Source organism: Archocentrus centrarchus, chromosome 3 (assembly GCF_007364275.1).
Source record: "Archocentrus centrarchus isolate MPI-CPG fArcCen1 chromosome 3, fArcCen1, whole genome shotgun sequence".
Classification (NCBI taxonomy): Eukaryota; Metazoa; Chordata; class Actinopteri; order Cichliformes; family Cichlidae; genus Archocentrus; species Archocentrus centrarchus.
In genome coordinates, this window is record NC_044348.1 from 33,662,962 (window position 1) to 33,675,177 (window position 12,216).

Genomic DNA, 12,216 nt, shown 5'->3' on the forward strand with positions numbered 1-12,216 from the left:
GACCTGGGTGCTCAGAGCATCACCAGCAGTGTTGTTGAGGGAGGAATGTAACACTGTGTGCTCTGCTTCAAGCGGATCTTCTCAGCTGCCTCAGAAATTTAAACCAGTGACTTCACAGTCACAAGTTTTCCTCCCCTTCCTTGAGGCGCAAACTAAATAAGATATCAATGAATCAATTATTATACTGGGCCTGTGTTTGGGATGGTGCCGGCTCACATGCTGTGCTGTTTTCGTTCTAAAAAAATCTGCTGTCGACATTTTTAATATCTTGATCTACGGTTTTAAAAGAGCGCTTCCATGATTCAAACTAATAAAGTGCTAGAATGAATAGACCCATGTACAGATGAAATACTGGGGCCCACCTCTCTCACACACTGTAGGAGAAAGACAGTGAAATGACCCGAATGTAAAATACTGTCATCACTTTTTGTCTTTGTCGTTGTTGTAATTTTGAATGTTTTGTGGTTGCTTTATACCTCTTTATTGTTTGAATCTTTTACTGTTGGTTTGTGGGCCTGTGTACTGTGTGGGTCTCTTTGCAGACACATCAGTGTAGCTGTGCGTTTATTGATTGCATCTGTCTGTAGATACTTAGTGTGTTTCGTCTCTCTTTCTGTGTTGAGTCCTATTATAGTTCTTTTGCCTGTTTTGGTTACTTTGCACCTCTCTGTGGCTTTTTTTGTTTCTTTGAGTCACTTTTCATGTTTCTGTAGTTTTGCTTCCCTTTGCATTGTTTTGCATCTCTTTGGAGCAGTTTTGTGTCTCTTTGTGGTTATTTTGGTATTTTTTGTGGCAAATTTGTTCCTGTTTCTGGTTGTTTTACCCCTTGATGTAGTCACTTTGTATCTTCTTGTTGGCTTCAGCTAGAGAGACTATTTTTTTCACATTATAACATCCTTTTGTTTGTGTTTGTGATTGTTTCAAGTGTGCGTGAATTTTCTGTGATTTTTTTTTTAGAAATTATATTTTTGTTTTTTGTTTGTTTTTTGTGTGTTTTGATACATTTTGATGATTTTTTGTCTCTCTTTATGTAGTGGGTATGCCTGTGTCTCAGAGAAGCCTGCAGGTCTGTTAACCCTTTGAGCCCCTAATCCACCAAGAATATGCAGATGGCTTTCTGAGGCATTTTATTCTCCTGTGAAGCTGCTTACAGGCACATTTAAAGCATAAAGTTCAAGTCACATTTACACCCTGTTTGCGACACGTCCACTCTCCAATACACTCACACACACAATGTGTATTAGTGTGAGTGTGTGTGTATGGGGGGGATCCGAACATACGTACGGACGTTGCTACACACACACTCCGGTGGGAGGAGTCAAACCTCTCGCAGCTCTGAGTTTGTCAGTTTCCTAAATATAGCGCACGGGATCTGTCTGTGTACTTCAGCCGGAGACACTTTGATAAAAAGCCCGTATTTACAGAAGCACCGGGAGGCCAGTGGGGTAAGTGGAGCAAACACGTCTGTCTTTCTGTGTGAAAGTCTGTTTACTGTCTTCTGAGCTGCAGAGACCGAAAGGGAGGGGAACCACGACCCTTCTTCCAATGCTGCGATATTCTTTCAGTGTTTGAATTAGTTCCGAAACAGCCTTAAATGTTGCTTCTGATGCCACGAACAGCTTTATCTCCATCCATCTCGGCTGTATTTGGTAACGGTTTGTGTTTGCTGTAATTTCACGTCTGAGTGTGGTTTCATGTGAATACAGTACGCGGAGGCTGCTGCGCTTGTTGTGATAAGTGGTTTGAGTGAGAGCTGCATGAAACTTTTATTAGACTGGATTATCTTTGAGAAAACGGCACTTTTTGGTGCTCATTTATTTTTGAATATAGTAATAACCGGAGCATTCCTAAACAAAGTGTTATTTCATATAGGTGCCAAAGGTTAAAACCACAAAGTAGCCTTTGTAAGACACCAAAGCAAGGCAGTCATGCTGGAAGTCCCCATCAGTGTACATTATCATTCATGGAATAGCAGTGAATTAAATACGATTAAACAGTTTTAAGCCAGGCCAGGTAGCTTAAAGCAAATAAAAATGCTCAAAGCAGCATTAAAACTAATTGAAGCAGACTGCTGTTAGAAGAGCAACACCTCATCCGCTATGAAACAACGTATCACAAAATATCCACCGTAATATTTCAGTGTACCCTGTGCTGGAGATCCTGTGTCGATCAATAAGCACAGCGGAGAACAACGAGCGCGCCTTCTCTTACAGTGATAGATGTACTCCTTTTTTTTAAATCTGATAAAATACGTTTTTATAAAAAGGTTTTTTGGCTCTTTGAAGTTGATACATTAAACTTAAGCATTTTACCAAATGGGGAAGTGCTGTTTAAATTCTTATTTTACATGTTGCCTGTTCAGATTCAGCCTCCATCATGACAGATTTGAGAAGCTGGCATTTCCAGTTAATAACAAGAAATTAAGTTGCTTATTAGGTTTATGACTTGCTTTCAGAACCGCTGCACATTACCAAGAGGGTGAGATGCTGCTCACAAGGGTGCTGCCCCCTGGCAGGCTTCCAAAATCTGGCGAATCAGGAGAAAGTGGGGTTTAGAAAGCTTATAATCTGGAGCTACTTTTGCCCTTTTTAGGCAGACGCTCAACTAAAAGGCAGCACAAAAACAATGTGAATTAAATTTGAATTTTTGGAACTTTCAATCATGCAAAGCTGGACAATGTAGTACCTTTTTAATAAAGAATATATAACTAGATATGGACATGTGTCGCTGTTAAAATAGAGTAAAAGCAGAGACTTCAAAATCAGAAACTGTCTTAATGACAGTTATAACCCTGATGCTAGCTTAGGAAAACCTCCGTCTTCAGATACTTAAAGACACACTCATTTATACTGAAGAAAATAACCATGGTAATCATTTCAACTCTAATGGTGGAAATGAAGCAATAATGTCAAATAAAGGCTTAGAAAATCAAATAAATTCAGTGAAACTGATCAGCATTTTATGGGGAAAAACTATTCAAAAATTTGTTTCAAAAATTAGCCTGGATTTGGTATTAGGGAGTTTAAGGTATGAAATAAAAGTTTCTATTTCTCTCAGCTTTCAGCTTTGAGTTATGGGAAAGCTTTTCAAATATGAAACGTCCCAGGAATAACCCGTTATGACAGAGTACAGTTTTTCCCTTTGGTCTGTGCTTTTTGAGACGCTGAAAGTTTTTCCATTGCAGTTCCGTGAGTTGCCACTAGGAGGGAAAAACAAGCCGAAGGCTGAGTGGTGGGGCATATGCAGCTCTTTGAATACATCCATAAAAGTGATGGATACTTTACCCAGAAACAATTACAGATGTTTTTTGTTTTTTTTTTATTTTACATTCTGTTTATTGTGTTCTATTTATAAACCTGTTTTCTTAGGTTTCTCACATTTGCACAAAGGCAAGGTTGGACCTTTTCAGTGTTGAGAAAACAAAGAAAAGACAGAATGACAACGCTCAGTGTTCAGCTGTATTTGTTGTATTTATTTTAGACAGGCTGTGGCTGCTTTGCCCGTGTCTGTTAATTAATAAAACAGTCAGTTCATCAGATCGCTGCTTATCACTGAGATAAGCGATAAACATTGACAAACTCATGTAATGGCAGAAGTTCCAAAACTTTTTTAGCCTCATTCGGTCATAAAGTTGTATTTAAAGGACATGGGAAAATTGTTTGATTTGCTAACCTAAACTTAAAGTGTGGAAATGTTTTTTTTAATTCAATTCTAGCTGTTTAGAGAAGGATTTTGTTATTGATTGTGAAAGGCCCTTAGTCTGATTGTTAAGGGTGGCCATGCTGGGTTAATAATTTCTTTAACTGTCTAACTGTGGAGCCATAAGGAGTGGTGTGTGGTGTGCCATCATTTAATTGCTAAACTAGTAATACAGCATTTTTGCTTTGATAAACATGAACCGGGGAAAACCAGAGACACGATACAGTGTCTCGGGGAAAAACCTGAAAGCTTTTTAAATGCGTTTGCTTACAAGAGACCAATCCACAGATCAGAGGTTGACATATTTTACACATCTTATGGGAAAGTAGATTATTAATAGAGAGAAATTAGTGGCTCTGTAGTTCAGGCATTCATCCTTGTCCCTGCTGCCTCATCCCTGCTCTTTGTTTTCATATTTCATCAGCAGGGTGAGCAGCATGTAACATCAGCTTCAATTATCCTCCCTGTCAGCAGACCGGCAGGGCCTGTCTGCTGGCTTTAGTGATTACAGGCTTCAGGGGACAGGTAATCAGGTCATGGTTACACTGTCACCCTGTCAGACTGCTGAGACCACAGGGAGCAAATGGGATGAAAGAACTCTACCATCTTCAGTCAGTTAAGGATAGATATTGATACTGTACATAGCCTGGACACTGTCTATTCTCATCACATAATGTGTATATAGCATGTATATATATTGTTAGCCTCATGGCATAATTGGCTAAGTCATATTTTGGCCAAATTGAGATATCTTATCTAAATGAATCTACAGTGTTAGCAAAGTGGAATTAGACACGTATCTCAATTTGGCCAAAATATGACTTAGGCAATTATGCTATGAGGCTAACGATATGTATGTATGCATGTTGTTCCCAGCTAACATGGATGAAACCCTGATGTCATCTCCCTGTAAAAACTGGTCACAGAACGATGCCAAAAAATGAGCCACAGACAAACGAATGTCTGCGTTGTTTCCATGTAGAGCCGAGGTTGAGTCAGACCAAGGTTAGAAATATCAAGATTTTGATTACTGAGCAGAAGGAACTAAATGCATTTGTCTTCTTTTGCCATGACCATGAGAAAAGACCACCAGCTGATGGTTGTTCAGCATTGAAATGTTTCCCAAGTTCTGCTAGAGTTTAGCTCAGTTTTCTGCAAAGAGCTTTTAAGACTCACTTTATGCTACTTGCTAAGCACCAAATGGCAGCTGGTGATCATAGCTGAGTATTTAGCTAATGAGAAGCTGAATATATCCCCCAGGAATTCTTGGAGACCAAAAAAAAAGTGTGGCGTTTCCTAAAACTTGAGTCCAAGATTTAAAGTCAAAGTGTGTATTGGGACTTTAATGGGAGGTACTGTATTCTTAAAAATCAATCATGTGTTATGATGGGTTTCATTGAGGACTGTTGTCATTGCCAGTTGTGTTGCGTTGCGGTTCTGTGCACACGATGATCTGATTATTGTAAATCTGATTAAAATACATGTTTCTAGTGCTTACGTTAAAAGAATTTAATATCCCTTGAAACTTAGGTCAGCCCATTTAGAGAACGTGGGACCCTGCCTTTCATCATTGCTTAACCTAAAACTTGCAGGAACGTAGCCTGTGGGCTGCTTCTAAAAGCCATTAAAAAGACTATGAACATGTGGATATCATAGCAGAAATTATAGATGTAATTACACAGTCTGCCAAAATAAAACTGGGAAGCATCCAAAAAAATGGCTAAATGGTTTTTAGAGAATGATGCAAGGGTTGGTATTGAGGATGTTATGAGGGTGTGTCCAGGATGCTGGACTACAAGTTGAAAACCTTGAATTATTCATTTTTATCACAAGGATGTGCAGAAGAATAGTCAGCTCCATCTTATCTGCTGGATCCAGATTGAAGCTTCTTTACATTTAGACCTGATGAAAACGATTGTGTTAAAGCTTGCCATTTATTTTAAAATGAATTATTTAGTTATTCTTCATTATTTGCCTGTGTGATTTGTCCAGTGCATGGTCCCAGATTGAACTGACTTTACATTCATCACTGCTCAGAAATGCAGTCAGCCAGCCATAGTAAATATGTGGACACCGATATGAATATGTAGATGACTAAATAAAATTTTCCCAGAAGTTTCCCAGTATGGTATTTTCAAAAATCTGGGGGAAGGAAGCTTCTTAAATGCAGTTACATGTAAGCTGCATCAGCAGCTGCAATCAGTGGTACTCCAGCTTCAAACACTTTTTAGCTACCGCGATGCCGCTTGAGTCAGCGGTCATGGTGGTATTTGCTAGCCTTGCATCGTTATACAAATGTGCAAATGTAATCAGCTCAGTTTTGATTTCTAAGACACGTTATCATTGGGCACAGACCAAAAAGCCTCTGAAAGCAACTGGATAACTACAACCAATCAGAGCAACAAATGTGATGTAGCGCTAATAGATGATTTTATCAGACCCACCCGATGTTAGATAAACAGCTGGCTCAGTGCAAACCAGGCTGGGTGGAAATCTTTTTTACCAGGATGGAGCAAAGGAGCCACGAGTTTCCACTTTCATATTATTTCCAGGCTAGGTGTTGGCTGGACTTGCTCATTGTCCATAATGAGTGTGACTCATTAGACCGTGCTCTGTTTTAGGTTTTCTTGGTGTATTTTTCTTAGCTGAAGGTAAACTTTTAACTTTAATTTATAACCAGCCCCTTTTATTATTCTATTAGATTAAAAAAACTAAGAACTGGAGAATTGCACATCAGTTTGGTAACAGATGCACGAACCATTATGAACGATGTGCTGGACAAGTCCTGAATCACTGAATCAACTTTAAATAAAAACAGTGATTTCTTCCAAGAAGTGGGAAAATGTCCCTTTTTGACATCTAAATGAAGATGCGGCTGTAAAACCTGTTAGCAATAACGCGACAGTCTTTAATCTCTTATCCACGCTGTCAGTTAGGCTCCTTTGAGTGGCTGCACCAAGTCCATGTGCTCCCGAGTGGTATTTCCTTCCCCTCCTAGTTTCTCTAATGATAGAATATTTGGGGCCTTGTGGTAAACAGAAATAGCAACACTTCAGAGGGACAGGCTTCTCTTTTTGCACCACATGCTGAAGAAATAGAGGCTGCACTGTGTGCGTTTTATTTTCTTATTTATTTTCATTGAGTTTATTTTGAGTTCTCCGTGACTGACTGACAGTTACACGGCCTGCTTTAGTGGAACCAAGCTAACACAGGTAGCTCCGGCGTGGGTAAATGCATTTCTTACCCACCTCGATTAGCCCGATGATGACCTTTTAAAACACGAGACGCTCTTTATCACTCACAGTAGAAAAGATGCGATCCAGCTCATTCCTCTCGCCGTAGGAGCTTGTTGTGTGCTTGCTACCTGTCTGTGCTGATGTGAGTGATGTGACTGTGTGTTGGCACAGGCTTATTTTAGCTCTGGTTCCTGCAGTCTTCTTACAGCCTACATAGACTGTGATTCTTCAGATATCATATCGCATTCAGCAGAATGACTTCATTCATTACAGATGGGTTTTTATACAAACAATAGCACAAATGTGTGTATGAGAGGTATGCCCCATTTCAGCAGAAAAGCTGTCTGGTCTAAAGGAGAGAAGTGCTCTTAAGATTTCATCTCCTGAACAAATTGAATGGACTGCATTTAAAAAGCACTTTTCTACTCTTATCAACCAATTAAAGCACTTTAACACTGCAAACCATGCTGGACATTGCTGTTTATACTGTACATATAGCACGTTTTCCTATTATATTTACCCATTGTTACATTGAGGGTAGTTTTGAGGTTTGGTATGTTGCCCAAAGACACTTCAGTATTCAGACTGGAGGAACTAAGGAATCGTCGACTCACGGTGTGTGTCACATGTTTTGAAGTCAGGGTTCATTGAACAGTTCTCTCAGTTCTTTTGCTAGTATTGCTGTGACTGCTGATTATGAAGATGTATTTGGGCGTTGACAGTTTGAAATGGTGATCTTAATTAAAATGAGCTACACAGAACATGGCTTCTGACAGGTGAGCGCATTAAAATGCTTATTTGATTATGTAACTCTGGTTGTCCTGATTCAAATTACTTGCAGACACCTCTGAAGGGTCAAGGGAAATATAACATATTTTATGTGTATTTATATATGGAAGTAATATTGAAATCATGTTTATTGTGTTGAGCAATACTTTCTAGCAGTGAAAGCTTTGAGTGACCTGCTCCGCTCTTCTCTGCTTTCCCCTTGCTGTGGTTTTTGGAAGAGCTCCTAATCTGTTGGACTTGAGAACTCTTCCTGCGGGGTCACCCCAGTAATCGGGTTTGAGCCAGCTCTTCCTAGCCAGCCAAACCTCTGGCTGCCTGCCGTCTGACCACTGGGCCACACACCCGCACGTTTGATGCTAAATATGCTGCAGAGGAGCAAAGAAATTATGCTCAATAAATATAGAAGTCAAATAAAACAATTTCCAAATATTAGCCTTGCAATTTACTTTCCTGCAATCGTATAAGTCCGCCTTTGTCGCTCTCAGTAAATAGATTTCCCGCAGCGCTGCCAGGTTAAACAGTAATGTTCAATCAATAGCAGCATGGCTTGGCTTAATTAAACTCACTGTTGATTTGTAGGGACAAGAGCCAGACCAGAGAGTGGTTTGGACCTGCTCAGTGTCCTGACACTGTTCTTAATGGTGCCAACACTTGATTAATGCTGGCTGTACACGAAGACGCTGTCACTCTATGCTGAGTTGAAGACTAGGTTATACCAGCAGCCTCCACACACTGTTCCAGCGAATGCTTTACTGAGAGTGTGTTTTTCTTCTTGCATGTGTAGGGCCACATTTTCCATACTGTGCCATGCCATGCTGCATTGTGCTGTGTTACAGTGATGTTGTGCATTTGTACTGCAGCCTCAAAGCAGGAGACAGCTGGCTGTTACTCTGTTACCATTTATGCATTCAGATATCAGCCTAACCTATTGAACAGTTTTTGTAAAGTTGCTGCTGATGTACTAGCAGACTGAAACATTTCTGTTCTTGCTGCTTTGCACTAAAAGTATTACAAACTAGCAGGAGTTTTTTTTTTTTTTTAATTTAAGGGGATGTGGTTCAGTTAGCAAATTAGTTCAGATAAACTGAATCACTATTTTTCTTAGGGTGCCACTGTTGGTCTGAAAATCAGGCTACTTATAACACATGTTGCAATACCGGCCAGTTTTCAGCATACACGTATAAACTCGTCCTGCGGGTCTACGCTGTCCATCTGTTTGCTCAGTATATTCTGAGCATTTATTTTCTTTCACAACCTAACCCACTTCTTATCGTTCTATTCAACAGGAGACAGTTATCTTAAGTGTTCATCATTCTCTTATGCTTTTATTTGAAAATCTAAAATATTGAAGAGCTTTGAAGGCTCACAGTTTTCTGTTACTGCTAGTTGTGGCACTTTTGTGAGACTGCAACAACTTGAATTTATGTGGAAGGGCTCTACTTGTCCAGTAACTTAAAAAAAAGAGTTTATAGTTCAACCCAGTAATTTCAAAGAGAAAGTGATGCTAATGCTGACGTGTGTGTGTGTGTGTGTGTGTGTGTGTGTATAAGTGGGGGTTTCGGGCAGGAGGATAGGAGATTGCCTGGAGGAACCTCAGCACAGAGGCCTCAGATCTTCTTGCCGTTGCTTCACAACATAAAAAGGAAGTTATTACTTTGCTCAAAGCGCAGAATTTCAATGAGAGCAGGAACAAACAAAATCTTAAAGAATTCATTATAATATCATTTAACAGATCAAAAGATTGGGCTGAGGCTACAACTACTTCTCAGTTTTGGAGCTATGTGGTTCTGCAAACATTCGCTTTGAGGAGTGCTAACCTCATAAATGCATGCAGTGTTTCGTGGTGTGATGCTCGCAAAGTTTCCAAGCGTGTCCCTTTCGGGAACTTTACACTCATGTTCACTTCCCACAGCCCACGCCAGAGCCCAAGGAGTAGCAGGAGAAGATGAACAGGACACTTGGATTGGCTGCCTCTCAGTCATGACTGAACAAGAAACTCATTGGTCAGTAACATGACTTATTAGTGGTACTTATCTCAGTGCTCAAATACTATTTATGTCAGCTGGAATTAGTAATCCATTCACCAGAGATATTTTAAGTAACTTTACTGGATGATTGGAGGGTGTGTTACTTTCAAATTCTTTTGATATCATATCAGTGTGTCATAACATGGGAAAGAGGGGGGGGAAATTTACTCTATCTATCCATCTATCCATCCATCCATCCATCCATCCATCCATCCATCCATCCACCCACTACTTCAGAAAGTATAAGACAGTATAAGAAATTTGGGAGTCCCCAGTTTCTCACTATCAGCTACTGCCAGCTGTTCAGTGACCGAGGTCAGCTGCTAGATATGGGGAATCCCTACTTTCTTCATTTCAGTCAATAATGATCAAGTAGGCATAGCAAATCACACAGCACAATATGATCACATGATTAGGCCAAGTCAATCAGGCAAGAGAAAGAGGCTGCAAATCATTAGTGCATATTATCATAGCATTAGCAGCCTAAACTCCTCCATGCTGTTTATTCCCTACTTCAGATAAATAAAAACAAAGACAAAGGGTACTAAACATCCAGGAATGTGAATATCGTGTTGCACATGTTTGAAGAGTAAAGAACACATATATCATATTTTGTGGCTTCGAGGTATGACACAATATCCTCCTGCTTATTTGGTGCAGGAAGATAAAACGCTGCCTCTCTTTCTGATCTGATCACGAAGATCAGATCAACTTATAAATGAACGCTAACAGCAAACTTTGGTGTGTTTTTTGTTTCCTTCTGTTAAAAAAAGTTTGCTGCATGAAGTGACTGTTATTGTTTTATAGTGTCGTGAACAGCCAAAAGTGGTCAATAAATCCAAATTAAATGCTAAGCACCCACATGGTCCTGAGACTGCAGGACAAACGTACAGACTGTGCATTTTGTTCACATTTTTTGTCTTTTTTATCAAGCAGTTTCATCCCTTCAGTCCGTACAGCAGTCGCTGAATGAGTGACTGTTCATTTGGCTAGTTGGTTAGCACTGCTAGAGACTGTAAGACTGGAGTTCTTTCTCTTTATGTATTAATTTCTGCCAGGAAATGTACTTTTTATTTTCATCAGCTCTCCATGACCCGCGAGGATTTGTAGATAATGGGTGTCTCAGTCAGGAGTGTTTGAAAGGCAAACACTAAACGGGCTTTAAAGGTACTTCAGCAGTAGTCGTAGTGTTTCCATATGCTGGATGCTTGGAGATCCTTGACATTGAACTGTGTGGGAGCGGTTCAGCATGCGATTTGTAACTGTTATTGGCTGAGCAGACCTGCAGCCTGTTTTTCTTGTTATAAATTTTACACTGTACATTTTGCACGATTACAATTTGGAAACACAGCAGACGTATAACCAACATAATGACACTTAAACACAGCCAGGGCTCACCTCACCTCAGACCCTCAGCTGACAGCCTTTTAAGAAAACATGAACATGGCAGACAGAAAAAAGATCGTGTCAGGATTCAAACTTAATTTGGAGACCAATTAGCATTTTTTTTTTTTTAAATGAAATGAATGGAGCGTATGGAAGTGCAGCTCTATTTTACAAGGCAGCTTGTGTTTCAATCTGTGTTGCAGGCATGACATCAGTGTCTCTGTGTTGAGACAGGAAAATCTTAGCCCACTGCCACTACCATAAAAGCAACACAATAATGAAATGACATCACAGTGGGCCAGTAATTAAATGAGCAGACTGCTGTCTTGGAGTTTTACAAGGCTGGGAGATTGAGGGAAGCATTGTGGTGTGCAGGAGAATGGGGTGTCAGTAAATGAAGCCTCCAAGCTATGGGCTTTTTTAACCTGTATAATTCACATTATCATATTATTACATTTTTATTGTATTATTCTTATGGCCTGATACATACTGACATAGCCTTTTGTGTGCTCTGCTCTCCTTTAAGTGAATCAGACTTCACAGAACCACAGCTCCTTCATTTGCTAACTGAGGAGTCTTCTGGTATGGCAGATGACAGTTTAAGCCATCTAATCTGCCTGGCCTTCAGCCTGGCTTTAAATGGCCAAGCTGCTGGAGGGTGGAGATGAGTTTAATTATTACATTTTAAGCAAAAACCCATTAGCTTAGTGACCTGCAAAACAGTACAGGCCAGCGTCAAGTCTCAGGCTAGCTCGTCTGACTGTGGGTGATGAATTAATCACAGTGCGTGCTCCTGCCATGCCTGGCAGCAGACAACAGCATCATTTGGTTTCCTTTCTCCTGACTTGCTACATTATGAAAGACATGTTCCTGTCTCACTAAGCCACAGAGGAAAGAAAGGCTAAAGCGGAACATTTAGAAGACTTTGACTTCACTGAATGTCAGGTTTTGTCATTGGGCACGTTTACGAGGAATCTCATTTGCAGCTGTTGTTGCTGTTAGTAATATGCAAATTAACATGCTTATTCAAAAACTGTGCATTGTGCCAGAGCATCATTTGCATGAGAAAATGTTAATTC

General features: G+C 40.0%; 1 protein-coding gene across 2 annotated transcripts in view; it reads left to right on the top strand.

Moving 5' to 3' along the window:
* The first annotated feature begins 1,317 nt into the window (after positions 1-1,317).
* The window catches only part of LOC115778097 (myocyte-specific enhancer factor 2A-like), a 41,593-nt gene continuing 30,694 nt past the window's right edge, over positions 1,318-12,216 (top strand). The window contains exon 1 of one of the 2 annotated variants that reach the window (XM_030726125.1): positions 1,318-1,445. The gene's annotated coding sequence lies outside the window, so the exon portion shown is untranslated. Of the gene's footprint in view, positions 1,446-9,635; positions 9,728-12,216 lie in introns of those variants that run through there. The other variant, XM_030726127.1, reaches the window with a different exon arrangement.